We start from the raw sequence: 15,596 nt of genomic DNA, 5'->3' as shown, positions 1-15,596 counted from the left end.
GATGGGGAAACTAAGGCTCAAGAGAGGTTAAGTGTCTTGTCTCAGGTCACACAGCTAGGAATAGGAAGTCAGTCAAGACCATACTGTAATACCAAAGCCCTTAAACATTCTGCTCACAACAGAATCTTGCCTACTAGTCAGCGGAGGAAACTGAGGCACAGGAAGTGAAGTCAGGGTGTTTGAGGAGAGGGTCTAGAAGGGCATCCTCAAGACAGGTGCCCATGGGACTGTGTGGGTCTAGACCAAGGATCAGTCTCCTGAAGCCCCTGCCTCTCACACCTGTCACTTATGCCGTCGCCTTCCCTGCCACCCCTGCTTCGCCACCCCCACTGACACCCGCGTGGGATCAAGAGGGCAGCCCCTAGGTCTTCTGCGCCAGCCTCCAGACCGCAGAGCCGATGGGGGGGTGGGAGTGGGGAGGGGGGGAGGAAAGGCTGCGCGAGCCAGCCGGGGGGTGGGGTGGGCACTACCCAGCTTCCGAGGGCTCTTGGGGAGAGGCGACTGTGGCCCTTCGAGCTGCGCAGCCAGCCAGAGCAGCCGCCTCGGACTCAGCCTCGAGTCCCATTTACCGCGCAAGCGAAAGTCTGCCCCAAAGCTAGAGAAGGTGCGGCGGGGACGCCCCCTCTCCCACCTTTGGTGCTGAGATAGGCGTCGAAGCGGGGGCTTGGCCAGGGGGTGACCCGCCCGTCGGAGGGTCAAACTTCCTGGCTCAGGGGTGGGGGTTGGTTCTACCTTCAAACTCCGCAAAACCGGGAGCTCCGCAAAGCCGGGAGCCCCTTCCCTCTTCCACCCCGTCCAAAAGTGCGTCCTAGTTTCCCCTTCTTGGGTGGGTTGCTCAGGGGTCCTGAAACCGAGGGTGCGGGACGGGGGAGGCTCTCTTATGCCCCCCCACAGGAGGTGGATGCTCCGAGAGACCCTCCCTTCCCTGTGGCTATCGGGCGTGCTCAAGGGGTAGCCTTGGCCCGGCCGGAGACGCGCGGGCCGGGGGCGGGAGTCTGGGGATCCCATTCGGAGCGCGCTGCGGTTCGTCTTCGGACCGCCGGTCCGCCCTCCTGGCGCGCCAAGGCTCCGCGCGGGGCGCCCCAGCTGTGTGCGTGCGCCGGGGCCGCCACAGAGCTCGGGGAAGGGGGCCGGGACCCCCTACCCGCCCCTCCCCAGCACCGCCCCCGGCCCAACGCCCCTTACTCGGCTTAGCCGCCTCGCTCCGCTCCGCGCGCCGCAGTGCCGGCTCCAGCTTCGGCTCCAGCTCGGTTTCCCGCTCTGGCTCCGGCTCGGGCTCGGGCTCGGGCTCGGGCTCCGGCTCTGACTCCGGCTCCGGCTCCGGCTCCCGCTCCCGCTCCTGCTCTGGTTCCCGCTCGGATGCCTCTGCGCTCTGGCTCGGGCTCGAGCTCGGGCTCGGGCTCGGGCTCGGGCTCGAGCTCGGGCGTCGCGGGGGGCGCGCCGCTCCGCCTCTGCTTGCTCGTCGCGCAGGGGCGGGGCGGGTGGGGCGGGGCCGGGCCGAGCGGACCTGCTGCCCGCGATCCCCAGCGGAGGCGGCGGCGGCGGCTTCTCAGCCCCAGTCCCAGCCCTGCCCTGCCGCAGCCCCGCCCGCTTGCCCGTCGGCCCTGCGCCGCCGCCCAAGCCACAGCCGTCCGCTCCCGGGCCCTCTAGGCGGCGCGCCTCCCTGGCCTCAGCAGCGCTGTGTGGCGGCTTTGGGGCTTCAGCAGCTCTGGGCCGCGGCCCGGGTCATCTCTGTGATGGGGGGACGCGGGAGGGGGAACGGCCGAGCCGCGCCCCTCTGTGCGCAGCCACCCCGACACCCACGCAGCTGCAGGCGGGACGGGCGCGGCAGGGAGACCAGCATGTCAGACGGACAGGCGTGTGTAGAGAATGACATACAGACAGGTGGGAGCAGAGAAGGACAGACACACAGACATGTGCAGAGAAGGGTAGACAATGGCATGTGCAGGGAAGGACAGCCAAATAGTTTGGTCAGAGGAGAAACTGGGCACTTGGTGGTGGTGGTGGGGGACCCTGTCACAGCCAGTGGGAGGGGCAGCCTAGACTGGAAGGGCCTCTGCTCCCAGTTGACGGCAGATGAGTTCTGAGGCATGTTGGGATGTCAGGTAGGGCCGGCTGAAGCCTTCCTCTCCTGAGCCATCAGCTTGCCCATTTCCTTCGCCCCTCGCCCCACTCCGTGCCCTCTGTACCCTCCTCCCTGCAAACCCAGGCACAGAGCTTGGTCCTGGCAGATGGACCTGCTCTGTCCACACCGTATTCTGGGGCCTTGGACAAGTCCGGGTCATCCTCCTGATTTCATTACAATAGAGCTCCTGTTTACTGCACCCCTGCTACCTTGTGGTGCTTTCTAGTTATTTACATCTCCCCTGCTTGACTGGGAGCCCCAGGAGGGAAACCCTTGGGGTCCTTGCACAGAGCCTGCACTCTAAATTTGATGAATGAATTAATGAAATACCTTGTTGATAACTCTCAACAAACTCCCATTTTGTTGATGGTGGCTTGAAAGTCGTTCTCAAAAGGACAACATGAGGACAAAAGAGCTATACATGTTTATGATCAAACTTGGAGAAGTGAAGGAGCCATGGGATAGCTCTGAAGAGAAGCCAAGCCCCACTGGTACTGCAGAAGGGTGGGGACAGAGCAGGCTCTGGAGGAGAAAACAAACCTCACTCCCAGTTCTGCTAGCCGTCATGTCTTGCGCATCCCTGGGTGGAGGGGCAGAGGGACCTATATGATCTAGTGCCTTCCCTTATAAGGACAGTTCCCAGTCTTCTTTGGTAATTGTTTATTCTGGGCTCTGCCTACTCTACCCCTCCACCCCCGACAAGGAGAGGGTAGGACCCAGGCTGGGGGATTCCAGCTTCTCTGGGGCTGTTATGGGGGCATATGTGCTATGGGAGGGGGATGGAACCAGGATAAAGAGAAACATCTTTGAGAGTATTAAGAAGGGGGAACTGAGAGTCCCGTTGTCTAACCGCCTGCATTTATTTTTATGGATGAATAAATAAAGGACTAAGAAAGGAGGGGACAGGCCAGGGCCGAGAGCTAGGATTGGAGGTTCTAGGACTTCCAGGCCAGGACTGTGCCCACTGCACAACCTGATAAAGGTGACCTTGACCTTCCTGAGCAGACACCTTGCAGATGATCTTTGCAGGATGGATATTCTGGTTGTTAGTGGTTTTACCTGTGAGCTGTCCAATGGCAAGACTATGTGTATGTGTCTTGTGGGGTGGCACTTTGAATTAGAACTTGTGGAAGGCTCTAACCTTTAAGAGTTCATTCCCCTCCACCCTCCATTTGAACACGTGGTCTGACAAATCTGGCTTATTTTTCACATTGGAATCTAGAACTGGTTTCCCCTGGGCTTAGTGGTGTTGAGTCTAGCTTTGCATCCGCAGATACATGTTAGTGTGGGACATTTGTGAAACATCAAAAGGTAAAGGAAGAACATAAGAAGTGGTCACTGTTAATACTGAGGTTTCTTTTTCTTTCCTTGTCATTGTAGAACTCTAGAAGTGTCTTTAAATGGAGTGAACTTGTTCACTATCTCTCCTCTCTTATCCCATGATCACACATTTAATGGCTCCTTAGCATCAGATGGTTGTATTATACCTTAATTAGCCAATCCTCTATTGCTGGGTGCTTAGTTTGTTTCTAGTTTTTTGCATGTCAAGACAATACTGCGATGAACATCCTCATGGGTAAGTTTGTGCATGTTCATGATTATTCTTTAGTTCAATGGATATATCCATAGATTTTTGAGGCTTTCTCCTAGATGGGGTCAGACTTGCAAGAGGGGCATCTCCTGGGCACCAAAGAAACACAGTGGTGTTTACAGTCTGCTTGACCAAGGGGGAGGGGTAGGGAGGCTGGAGGGAGGAAGCTTTCAGAAGTCACACAGTGACAGTGAAGTACCCAGAGAGTCCTCAAGAGCCAGGCTAAGGGGATTTGCCCTAGAGTGTGCTCTGTATTACCCCTGTCACTCATAGACTATGGTCAACTTATTGATTCTATTCTTGGGGGAAATCTTTTGATACTAGGGTTGTGCAGGTGAGGGGGAAAATCTGTCAGAATGGTCTGGCTCGTGTGTGGGTATCTGTCTAAAAATCTATTACCCCTTTCGGGAAAGTTCTCTTGCTGGTGTATCCTTTATACAGAATTAATGCTGAAAGCATCTTCCCAGCCTTGAATTACATTACAAAGGGCCCTGCTCCCTGGATTGCCTTGGCTATGTGGGGTGGAGAGCACACCATGCTCTAAAATGGAGAGGAGGGGGTGCTTGAGTGGCTCAGTGGATTGGACGTCTGGCTCTGGCTCAGGTCATGATCTCGCGGTTTTTGAGTTCGAGCCCCACATCGGGCTCTGTGCTGACAGCTCAGAGCCTGGAGTCTGCTTCGGTTACTGTGTCTTCTTTTCTCTCTGCCCCTCCCCCACTTGTGCTCTGTCTCTCTCTGTCTATCAGAAATAAATAAATGTAAAAAAACATTTTTTTTTAATAGAAAGGAGGTAAGGGAGGGAAACCTATCCCATCAGCTTTTCAAAGACTTTTCCTCTTTTCCTTTGACTCTTGTTAAAGGCCCCCTTGACTGTGTCTTGCTGGTGTTAAGAGAGATGAAGGAAGAGGCTTGGGTTCCTGCTCCATGGGGGTGGGGTCCAGGAGCAGGGCCCTTTTAGGGTCCATGAGCCGACAAGTTCAGATTCAGGTGCTGAGGTAGAGGGAGGAAGCTCAGGGGTCGGGGCTATGTGCCAAACCTGAAGCATGTACTTCTGGAGCTGCTCCCTGCTGGGAGCTCAGAGGAGTCTGCACTGTCACCTCACTTTACAGATGAGGAGACTGATGTCCTCTGAATTCAACTTCCTAGAGTTGGACGGTTCTTTAAGCTGCACCCAGTAAGATGCAAAAATAGGCAAAAAGATGATCGGTGTCTTTTAAATTGAACATTAGGTGTTACCTCACACGTGGTTATCTGTTTCTATAGGAGTTTGTGCCTTTCACTGTCTCTGAGCTATTTTCCTATTTCTTAAGTTGAAGAAAACGGATTGTAATGCACAAGATTCTTGTCTATTGAGAGGCACATGAATGTCATCAGGTAAGGTCAATTGGTATCTTAGGGTTGGGCTAAAAGCTATACATGTGGCCGTGCTTTGGATTGGCCTTTGAATTGTGTATAACATCTTATTGGTTCCCTCATTAACGAATGAGTTAAAGTCTTTGATGAGTGTTCATTTATGTTGGTATAACAGTCATGATTTTATCCTTCAAAAAAAATGTATCCTTTATGGATAGCGAGCTTGGAGTTGCTTCCAGATGGGTCTTACACCAGAGCTTTGTCTTTAATTGGAGGCATCAGGGCCTTGGGTCCTCCGAAGAGAAAGAAATTAGTGTGGGCTCAATCAATCCTAGAGGGCTTTCTGGAAGAGGGGAAAGGATTTAGAGAGGAAGGGCAGAGCCCAGGGTAAGGAAGGACTTTGTGGGCTGGTAAAGAGGCCTGTCTGAATGAAGGGTGGGCTCTGGGCGCCAGGTGCCAGCAGGGGAGGGGGGGGATGGCAGGGAGAGCCTAGGTAAAGGAAGCTGCACCCGATGCTGTAGGCAACAGAGCCACCATAGGCTCCTGTGGGAGGAAGGGACTTAATGAAATGGACTGTCAAGAAGGTTGGTTTCTGGGTTCCTAAACTCTTCTGGGCATTTCCTAAGCCTTGACCACCCTTTCTCCTGACTGGAGGGGCTGGGACAGGCTGTCCCTCTCTGTCTCCCCTGTAGGATGAAAGCTGCCCTTCCAGAGCCCTGAGAGAGGTCTCCAGGTGATGAAGGGTAAAAGGCAGCCAGCCCTTCCTCTGGGGGACTTAATTCCAGGCTTGCTTGAAAGTTTGTATTCACGGTAGAGCTTGATAAGGGCAAACTGGCTGAGGAGCAAGCAGGATCTGCAAAGAGACCTTTCTGCTGCTGCTCCCAATACAGTCATAACATGTCCTCATAGAGACCAGAGCTTCTGTTAGCCACACTACATGCATTATTTAATTCATCCTCCAGTGTCTTGTAGAGGGGGACAATATTTTCTGATTTTTCATGTACAGCAAAGAGGCTTATGGAGGTCAAGTAACTTGTTCAATGTCACATGGCTAATTAGGGACAGAACTCAGATTTGCACCCAAGCCTGCCTGACCCCCAAAACAAGTAAAGCCAAAATTAACATGGTCCCTCCTCTGTAGGGCTCACTGCCTAGAGGGTGTGACAGACATTGACCACTGAGTCACAGAGACAGAGGTAAAGTTGCAATGATGGGACATGCCACAAGAAGCCTGTGAGAGTGTTATAGGAGGCATGACCCTGTAAGGGTGTGGGATGAGACAGAAGAAATGGGCAGGAGTCAGGATTGCTTTTGGTCCTAAGAGCAATGGAAGGCATTAGAATGTTTTAAACAATATTGGAGGAGTGGTGGTGGCATAATCAGACCTGAGTTTTGAAAAGGCAGCTTTATTGGCAGTGTGGAGATGGTTGAGGGCAAGACAGAATGGAAGCAGGAAGGCTGGTGAGGTGATGATCACCTTGGCGCAGGAGAGAAGCGATGGTGGCCCTGGAGATGGAAGGAGATGGACCAGTTGGCAAGAGTTGTCAGAGGTAAGGTCAACAGGACTTGGTGACGTCTTGAGTATGGGGGTTGAAGGAGTGGGTAGAGTTAAGGATCATCCCTGGATTTCTAGTTGGTGAAGCTGGATGGATGGTGTTGCCATTCATTGAGGAGCAGAGTGCTGGAAGTTTGGGGAAGATGAATATGGATTTGATTTTATACATGTTGAATTTTAGGAATCATTGGTAGGTAGCAGAACTCTGAGAGCAGTCTAGGCCACAAAGATAACCTGAGGACCGAACCCCAGGCTTAGATACTCAGGCGTGGGATTGACTGATGTACCGTCTATTTACTCATGTATCCATCTATCTTCCCATGAATCCATGTGTCCTTTCTCCCATCCTCGATTATCTACCCATTTATCCACTCATTCACCCCTCTATGCTCTCCTTATCGACATATCCCTTCTTCTACCTTCCCATCCACCCATCCATCCATCATCCATCTAACCTTCCTCTCATTTATCCCCCTGCCTCTATTCTCCCACACATCCACTTATTCTCCCTCCTATCCCTTTAACCATACGTACTTATTGATTCCTACTCTAGGTCCAGCACTCTGCTGTGTACTGGTGAAAGAAAAGAAAAGAAAAGAAAAGAAAAGAAAAGAGAAAGAGAAAGAAAATGATGTAGAAAACCAAGTCCCTGTTCTTAAGGAGCCTGCAATCTGTTAGGAGAGGCAGATGTGTGAACCAATGGTCACAGAGCAGCATATTTTCTGTGCCAGATGTGCACAAAGGAAGGATACTTCACCCAATGTGAGGAGGTTATAATAGGTTGTTTTGAGGTTGTGCTCCTTGAGTTGAGTTTAAAGTTCCATTAAACTGTCAGGGATGGAGCAACTTGGAATGTTGGGAGCAAAGTTGAGGGTGAGTGAGTGGCATGTTATGAGAGGACTGAAATGGCAGGTCCATAGTGTTTTCCAACACCAACAACTAATTCTCCAACTTCCTAGATACCAACTGGGCTAGTCCAACAATTCAATTCAATTCTGACACTAACTACCTGGTATTAGCATAGATACTCTATAACTTAATGGCTCAGTAGCACAACACTGCTCACCACTTTAGATCCCAATCACAAGGCTATACTTCTGGCTCTAATTACAGGTTTCCTTTGATTCTCTCCTTGGGTTCAATAATTTGCTAGAATAGCTCGCAGAACTCAGGGAGACATTTTACTTATGTTTATCAGTTTATTATAAAGAATACAACTTAAGAACAGCCTGACGGGAGAGATGCAGAGGGCAAGGTATTTGGGGGATTAGTGTGTGATTTCCATGACCTCTCTGGGAACATCACCTTCCCAGCCAGAACATGTTGACATGTTAACATGTTCACCTACCAGGAAGCTCATCCAATCTCATTGTTCAAGAGTTTTTACATAGCTTAATTTCTAGGTCTTCTTCCTTCCCACCTCCCCACCCCCACCCCACTCCTATTCCCATAGGTCCTTGGGTGGAGCTCAAAGTTCCAATCCTGTAATCATTTGGTCTTTCTGGTGACCATACTCATTCTGAGGCTCTGTAGAGGCCTCATTTGAAATCACCTCATTAGCATATACTTAGGTGTGATCAAAAGGGCTTGTAATGAATACTAACAAAAGACACTCCTACCACTTAGGAAATTCCAAGATTCTTGGGAGCTCTGTACAAAACCCAGTATAACAAAAGATGCTCCTATCGCTCTTAACACCCTGAGATTACAAGGATTTTAGGAGCTTTATGCCAGGAACCCAGCCAAAGACCTAATATATTTCTCACTGTACCACAGCAGGTCGTAAAGGCCTTGAATGACAGACTGAGGGCCTTGGGGGCCACATAAGGGTTTTATGGAGGGGATGACCTGATCAGGTTGGTGTTTTAGGAGATCTTTCTGGCTACCTTGTGGAAGATGGGGTGGAATATGTGTGTGCAGAGGGGATCAGATGGTCCAGTCTCTGCAGAATGAGGACTTGGGCCAGTGATGTGCTTTTGGTTCAGCCCCTGGGGTTGGCCAGGCCCCCACATTTGGCCTGGGCCCAAGCCCAATTTTCACTTCACCTATTTTGCCAAAGGAGCCAGGCTGAGGGTTGTGGCATGAGGAAGATTTAGGTATTCTCTATTTTTCAGGGTGGCATACCATATCCCCACACCATGGTCTTTAGTTTTGTAGTAGTCCCTCTCCAGCTTATGGCTTCTGTGGACTTTCATCAGTTGCTCACTGGCTTATCTGTCAAGGTCATTAGGAAGTATCTCAGTTCCATGCCCCACTTTTCTGCCTCTATAATTTGTATTCACAAAATCCATTAACTTCCCATCCGTCACACCACGATGTTTCCTTTGGCCCCGTGAAATCTCCATCCTGGTGACTGGCCGATGACACCTGACAGTATTCAGTCCAGGTGGAGATGCTACAGTGAGTCAGATGTAGCCCCAGCCTTCAAAAAACTTGCAGCATGACCCCACCCTTGCAACAGGTATTAAAGATTGATCTGGAGGGTCCCAATGATCTGGACCAAGGAACACCAGTGTGTGGAAAGGGAAATAGCTCAGGCTGCAGACTTGGGCAGACCTGGGTTCAAATCTTTGCTCTCCGCTCACTGGATTGTGACTCTGGGCAAGTCACTTTACTTCCTCTGAGCTTCAGTTTATTCATATGTGGAAGGAGAAATAATATTTATCTATTTTAGTTTAGAATTTATATTTTAGTAGCAATTAATGGAAGTGAACTTGAACTATTTTAAGCAAAAAAGAGGAACATTTACTAGGATCCAAGTCTGGGCTTTTTGAGGTCCTGGAGTGGAGAATAGAGAAACAGGTGGGAACCCACCTCTCATCTCTGTACCCCTCTCCTCTTTCTCCGTTATTCCATAAAAAGTCCACACTGTGGCTTGGGGGTGAGTTCCTAGCACCTCAATTCTGGCCACAAGCAAAACTAACTGACCTTCTTTCAATCACAAGTCCGAATTCCTGAGAGAGAATCTGATTGGCTGAGCTGCATTAGGTGTCTACCTCTGGTCCAATCACCTGTGACCAAAGGGGTGGGGTCATCTAGCACAAACACCCCAGCTTGTGGGCGTATGCATAAGCAGGGGGTAGTTTGCAAAGAAAATGGGGTTTTGTGAGTTGGACAAGACTTCCAAAGGTGTTGCCTATGTTATCTCGGTTTTGGGGGAAGATTTAATAGGATAATGAATGTAAGCTTTTGGCACGATTTCTGGTATAAAGTATAAGCTGTATAAATGGTAGCTGTGATTATTCATTCATTGCCTTGTGGAATAAGCACTTATTGAGTACCTGGTGTGCCCTAGATCCTCCACTAGGTGCTGAGGACAAAGCTTGAAAAATGAGAGTAATAAAAGTGAAACTATCTCACAGCATTGTCAGAATTGAAAGGAATAATACAAGAAAAATGTTTAGTACAGTTCCTGACACATAGTGAAGTCTCAATAAATGTTGCCTACAAATGCTAAATGTCTAATTGCAAAAGAGCAAAAAAAAAAAATTATATGGCTTTTCTATATGTTTTTTGGTTCCCTGGCCATTGGACTGAAACATCTTTGGTTACAAAAATAGAATTCAGTGATCAAAATAATGTCAGCTGCCAGACTGACAGTTTTCAGATGGTGCATTTGAGTCTAATTTAAAAGTTTAGAAAAATAACATTGGCATCTTCTGAACTCAAGCACTTAAATTATTAACAGAGTTAACTTAGTTAAAAATACCCATGGACAACCTGTGATTGTCTTTATTTTTCTGACCAAGAATGGATGAACCTGTCCATCTATAGGAGAATAAATTGTAGATAGCCACATACGGACTATAGCAATGAGAATAAACATACTATAGCCACAAGAAATGTATGGGCAACTCACAAACAGGGCTGAGCCAGAGAAGCCAGACACTGAATGATTCTATTTATATAATGTTCCAAAATAAGAAAAGCACATCTACCGTGTTGGAGTCTGGGCAGTTTGCCCTTGGCGAGGTATTGGCTGGGAGGGGGCTTTAGGTGTGCTGGTAATGCTGTTTCTTGATCTGGGTGCTGGGTACACAGGTATATTTTGTTTGTGAAAATTCATGGAACAGTACACTGATGTGTGTTTCAATGTACGTATATTATGCTTTGAGAAAAAGTCTTTAAAAAAGCAAAAGAGTGCCCCATTTTTGTGCATCTGCCCATCTGAGGCAGTCTAGGCTGGTTCCCAGCTGGAAGGTGGAAAAGAAATTGGGATTCCAGGCAGAGGGGCAAAGGGAAGGAGCTAATATTTATTCAGTCCATGAGTGAACTTTCTTTCCATGCTTAGTCACAGAAGTAGTTTCACTTCTAAACGAAATTTTTTTCATTTTGTATATTTTAAAAATAATCTCTTGAATATTGTAAATCTTACAACAGAGGGTGTCTCACTCTACAGTGGCTGTTACTTACAGTCAGTTTTTGGGGTCCACCTCTGGCAAGTGCAGGAATTGTCTTTCAGTGACATCCTCAGTTTTTTCTTTTATTTCTTATCCTTATTTTTCCTTTGTCCCAATTCACTCACTTATTTAAAAAAAATATATTGTAATGCGTGTGTTTCTCTTGTCCTGATTCATTTACATATTTAAAAAAAATTGAGATGTGTGTATGTTTCCTTTACTCCTAGTTACTCACTTGTTAGAGAAAACATTATACATAGTATGTGTGTGTGTGTGTTTTAAGTGGCTTTGATTCTCTTTGGGAGAAGATGGTGTATGAATAAACCAGTGGTGCAGAAAACATTTATAGAAAACCTGTGTACGTGTCAGGCATTTCTACCATCCTTTTTAGAGGATAGTTACAGGGAGGAGGCGTGGTTCAGGAGGGGCTGGCCTGGCACTAAGTAGGTGCCCAATGCATTTGTGAGGCATTTGCCAGTGGGAGATAGGGCTGGAACACAGGGGGTTGCGTGAGGTCTTTGCTTTCTCTAAGTTCCGGAAAGCACAGAGAAGTTCACTCTGGACTGGGTTTAGAGCCAGAAAACCTGAGTTCTATTCCTGTTCTGCCCTTTACCTGCTGTGCTTCCTGTGGCAAATCACTTGCTCTTCGGAAACTTGGTCTAGCGGAAGGGTCTTACGCAGGCCCTGCCTGGGACCTGGGTTTCTAGCATCTTCAGCTTATGGCCCCCTCTGCTGGGGCAGCTAGCAAGTGTGAAGGGGATTCTTAACCCTGCCTCTCTTTTCTGTCCTAGTCCTCTCTCCCAGAGTTTCTGGTGACTCTTGGGGACTCAGGAACACCTCCATATCACCCACACACATCCACAAGACTCAGGGAATCCCAGAACCCAATTCGACCACTCTGGGGTCTTTGCTGCCCCCCTGCATCTGCCCCCTCTTAAGCGGGCACAGTAGCTTGGGGACTTAGGATTGCTGAGACAGCTGGAAGCCTGGATGGGCAGAGAGAGGTAGGGCCCCTCTTTCTCCCTCCCTTGGGAGGCATTCTGGCTGCTATTCATTTCGAGCTGACTAGAATGGACTTGAAATGCTGCCGGGAGAACTTGTCCCCTAGCGGTACAGTAACCATGCATCCGAATGCAGCACAGAGCATGAACCGTTCACACCCCAGCCTGGAGCAGCTGAGCCTTTACACATGGGGAAAGGCAGGGCAGCCTGGTGGACAGCAGAGCCTTATGAATTCAGCCCTGTGGGGAAGGAGCTGTTTCTCAGCATCTCTGGACTCTTGCCTCGTTCATTTTCACCCTCACACAGGCATTCCGCCTCCTAAAGCAGGGCACACAGTGGCCTTGATGTAACTTCTCAATTCAGTCTTGAAGGAAGGATGCCCCTCCCCACTGCCACCATGGAGCTTCCTGAAATCAACCCATGGCCTTGCTTCAGACTTTCAATAGCTTCCTGTTATTCAGAGTCAAATCCACACTGGAAATGATGGTGAAGATTCTTTCTGATCTGGTTTCTGCCCACCTTGCTAGGTTCTATTCCAATCACTTTCCACCTCAACTCCTGGGCTCCAGCTGCCTCTAACATCCAAACACCCTCTTCTTCAGTGTCTTCTCTGAGGTTGAATTAATTGCTTTGTGTTAGAGATCTGGGGTTCCCTAACAGGCCCTGTTTGCGAGCCTTTGGAGGGCAGGACCCAGCTTTGTGGACTACTGTGTCCACAGCTCCGGGTCTGTCTCAGGGCTCCATACACACTTGCTGCACAAATGGAGTCAAATCATGAAGACACCAGCCACTGAACTGGGATAAGGAGCTGCCGCCAGAGGTCCTTCAGGTGCACAGGCAGATCTGCCCTGGCGCAAAATGGCTCCAAACGGCATCATTGTAGCTCTTTCTGTCTCCCTGCCTAGTCTCAGTGTGTCATTTCTAGCTTTCCTCCTCCTCCCATTTGATACTTGAAAGCTTCACAGGAGAACTGTAGGTGTCTTAAGAGAACAATATCCGTGACTGCTAAGTAAATAAGCTATATTCACAGACAATTCAGCAAAACTAGTTTTGGTGAGAATGACTTATCAGGAGATTGATGCCTGTGTACAAGTCCTTTGGAAAGCAAAACAAAGCACAGTTTTTATTTTAAGATGCTTTTAGACTTATGAAAATGTTGCAAAATAGAATTCATGTATATTCTTCATCCAGTTTCCCCTCATGATAACCATAGTTCAGTGATCAAAACCAGGAAATTAACAGTAGTACAATCCAACAATGCAATTATTGTACCTTATATGAATTGCACCCATTTTTCTCAAATGTTCTTCTGTTTCAGGATCTGCTTTAGAATCTCACCTTGCTCCTGGTTGTTGTGTCTCCTCACATTCCTCCAGTCTGTAAGAATCTCTCCTTTCTTTACTTTCATGACCTTGGCATTTCTGATGAGTACTGATCAGTTACATAGAAGCTTTTTATTTGTTTCTGGTTCCTGGTTGGTTTCCGGAAGATTGAAGTTCCTAAAGGTCTGCCTTTAGGATGAGTTCTGGAGAAGTGCTGCTTTTTCTTTTTCCCCTCTCAGTCTTCTTGGTTCCCTTGGAATCCTCTGGAGCAAGAGTCAGTTAGAGGAGAGCAAGCATTATGTGGAGGTGATCAGTGTTTCCTGACCTTGGGTTTTCACCGTCATATTCAGAGTTCCTGGTCACATCTACAGTCAATCATGCAATTTGCCATGCATATTGACTTCGGAATGGATGCAGATTCCCTCTTGTGCCTCCTTTTCTGAAAGTTGTTCTCCATTCCTCCCCTCTTCCATCTGTCCCCTCTTGGTGACAGATTAGAGGAGGCTCCAGGGCTGGCAGACCTGGTGTACACACTTCCCTGGAGTCACACTCTGGGACACCTCTGCCAGGTCGCAGGAGGCAGTCAGTGGTGGACTGGAAAATGGGACCGTGTGCTGATCCTTACAGTGTCCTGCACTGATGGGATCGTGTGGCCCATGGGGTTGTGGACAGGAGCAGGGGCCTGGGAGAGCAGTCAGCTAGGATAACAAAGCATCAGTTAACTTAGCCCTCATCGCATTCAGAGTTCTCCTCTAGTTATGAGCCTGGGCTTTCTGAGGGACAATGGGAGAACATGCCTGGACCTATTCATGTTAATTAATTAATTCACTCAAATATTCATTCATCTGTTTATCTGACCAGAATACACCTTGGCTGGTTATCTTTATTATTGTTTTTCATGTCGCTGTCATTGTTACTAAGTCTGTGTAGGTTTGGAGACAGGGTTGAATCAGACTCAGGCCCTGCCCTCACACCGCTCATAGGGACAGACAGACCGCAGGAGATCTCAGTGCCGTGCGATAAGGGCTCTGTTGAAGGGATGTATTAAGTTTGTGCGAACAAGGGGGAGTGAATGACTTAACTGTGATAGGGATGTGCAATGGATGGGGCAGGTGACCCTAAAGGATTTAGAAGGGTTAGGCTAGCAAATAGGGATGGGACTGATCTTCCAGGAAGGGTAACAGCATGTGCAAAAGTCCTGAAGTGGAGAAAGCCTGTGACTGACTGAAGAAGTAGAAAGCTCCCTACTCTTTCCTCCTTTCTTCATTCATCCACCCGTTTACTGTGGGACAGGCTGTGTGCTGGGCACAGGGCCACCAAAGTGAGGGGTATCTGGCCTTGCTTAAGGGTCTTACATCAGGGCAAGAAGATGGACAGTTATTATGAAAGCAGAAATATACACATATTTCTTAGGGAGGGGAGAGCGATGGGTAGGGAAGTCTTCTTGGAAGAGGGTATCTTTGAGGTTTGACTTGGGGAGGAGTTGGGCAAGTGCAGAAACAGAGGTGGTCACTCTTTACTGAGAGAGCATGTGCAAAGGCCCAGAGGTCATGTGTTCATTCATTCACTGACCATATCCATTCATTCAGCAAATATGTACCAAACGCCAGCCATGTGTCTGTACTATGCATAGGGGTTACAAAATGAACAGTTATGGAGTGCCTCAGCTTAAGCTAAGTTATGTTTTAATGAAGTGCTTTAGTCAGCTTAGGCTAAGTTATGCTGTGGTAACAAATCTCAGCAGCTTGCAAAATGAAGGTTTATTTTTCACTGATGCTATATGTTCATTGCTTATGGCAGAGAGAACAGAATGGTGGAACCATGAACTGGTTCTCAGAGCTGTGCTCCAAAGTGGCAAGGGTCTCTTTCACCCGTATTTTATTTAACAAATTAAATCACCTGGCCATATGGAAACCAATTTGACAATAAATTTCAAAAAAAAAAAAATCACCTGGCCAAGCTTGACATCAATGGGTTAGGGATGTGTAATCCTCCTACAGAGAGGGGCAGTGCATATTTTGACCAATAAAACAATAAAACAGGCTCAGAGCCTGGAGCCTGGAGCCTGCTTCAGATTCTGTGTCTCCCTCTCTCTCCTTCCCTTCCCTGATCACACTCTGATTCTCTCTCTCAATCTCATAAATAAATAAATAAATAAATAAATAAATAACATTATAAAAAAATGACAGTGAAAAAAAAAATGACAGTGTTTGGCATGAGGGCAGATATGACAATAAAGAGATTAAAA

At 48.4% G+C, this 15,596-nt stretch overlaps 1 protein-coding gene across 1 annotated transcript in view; it reads right to left on the bottom strand.

Moving 5' to 3' along the window:
• Positions 1-1,419, bottom strand: part of BEAN1 (brain expressed associated with NEDD4 1) — a 37,125-nt gene extending 35,706 nt beyond the window's left edge. Inside the window, exon 1 of the mRNA XM_049622575.1 lies at positions 1,186-1,419. The gene's annotated coding sequence lies outside the window, so the exon portion shown is untranslated. The remainder of the gene's footprint in view (positions 1-1,185) is intronic.
• Between the last annotated feature and the right edge of the window lie 14,177 nt (positions 1,420-15,596).

This window comes from Panthera uncia, assembly GCF_023721935.1.
Source record: "Panthera uncia isolate 11264 chromosome E2 unlocalized genomic scaffold, Puncia_PCG_1.0 HiC_scaffold_20, whole genome shotgun sequence".
NCBI lineage: Eukaryota > Metazoa > Chordata > Mammalia > Carnivora > Felidae > Panthera > Panthera uncia.
Note: the sequence above shows the minus strand (reverse complement) of the source record. Positions and strands in the feature narration are given on the sequence as shown.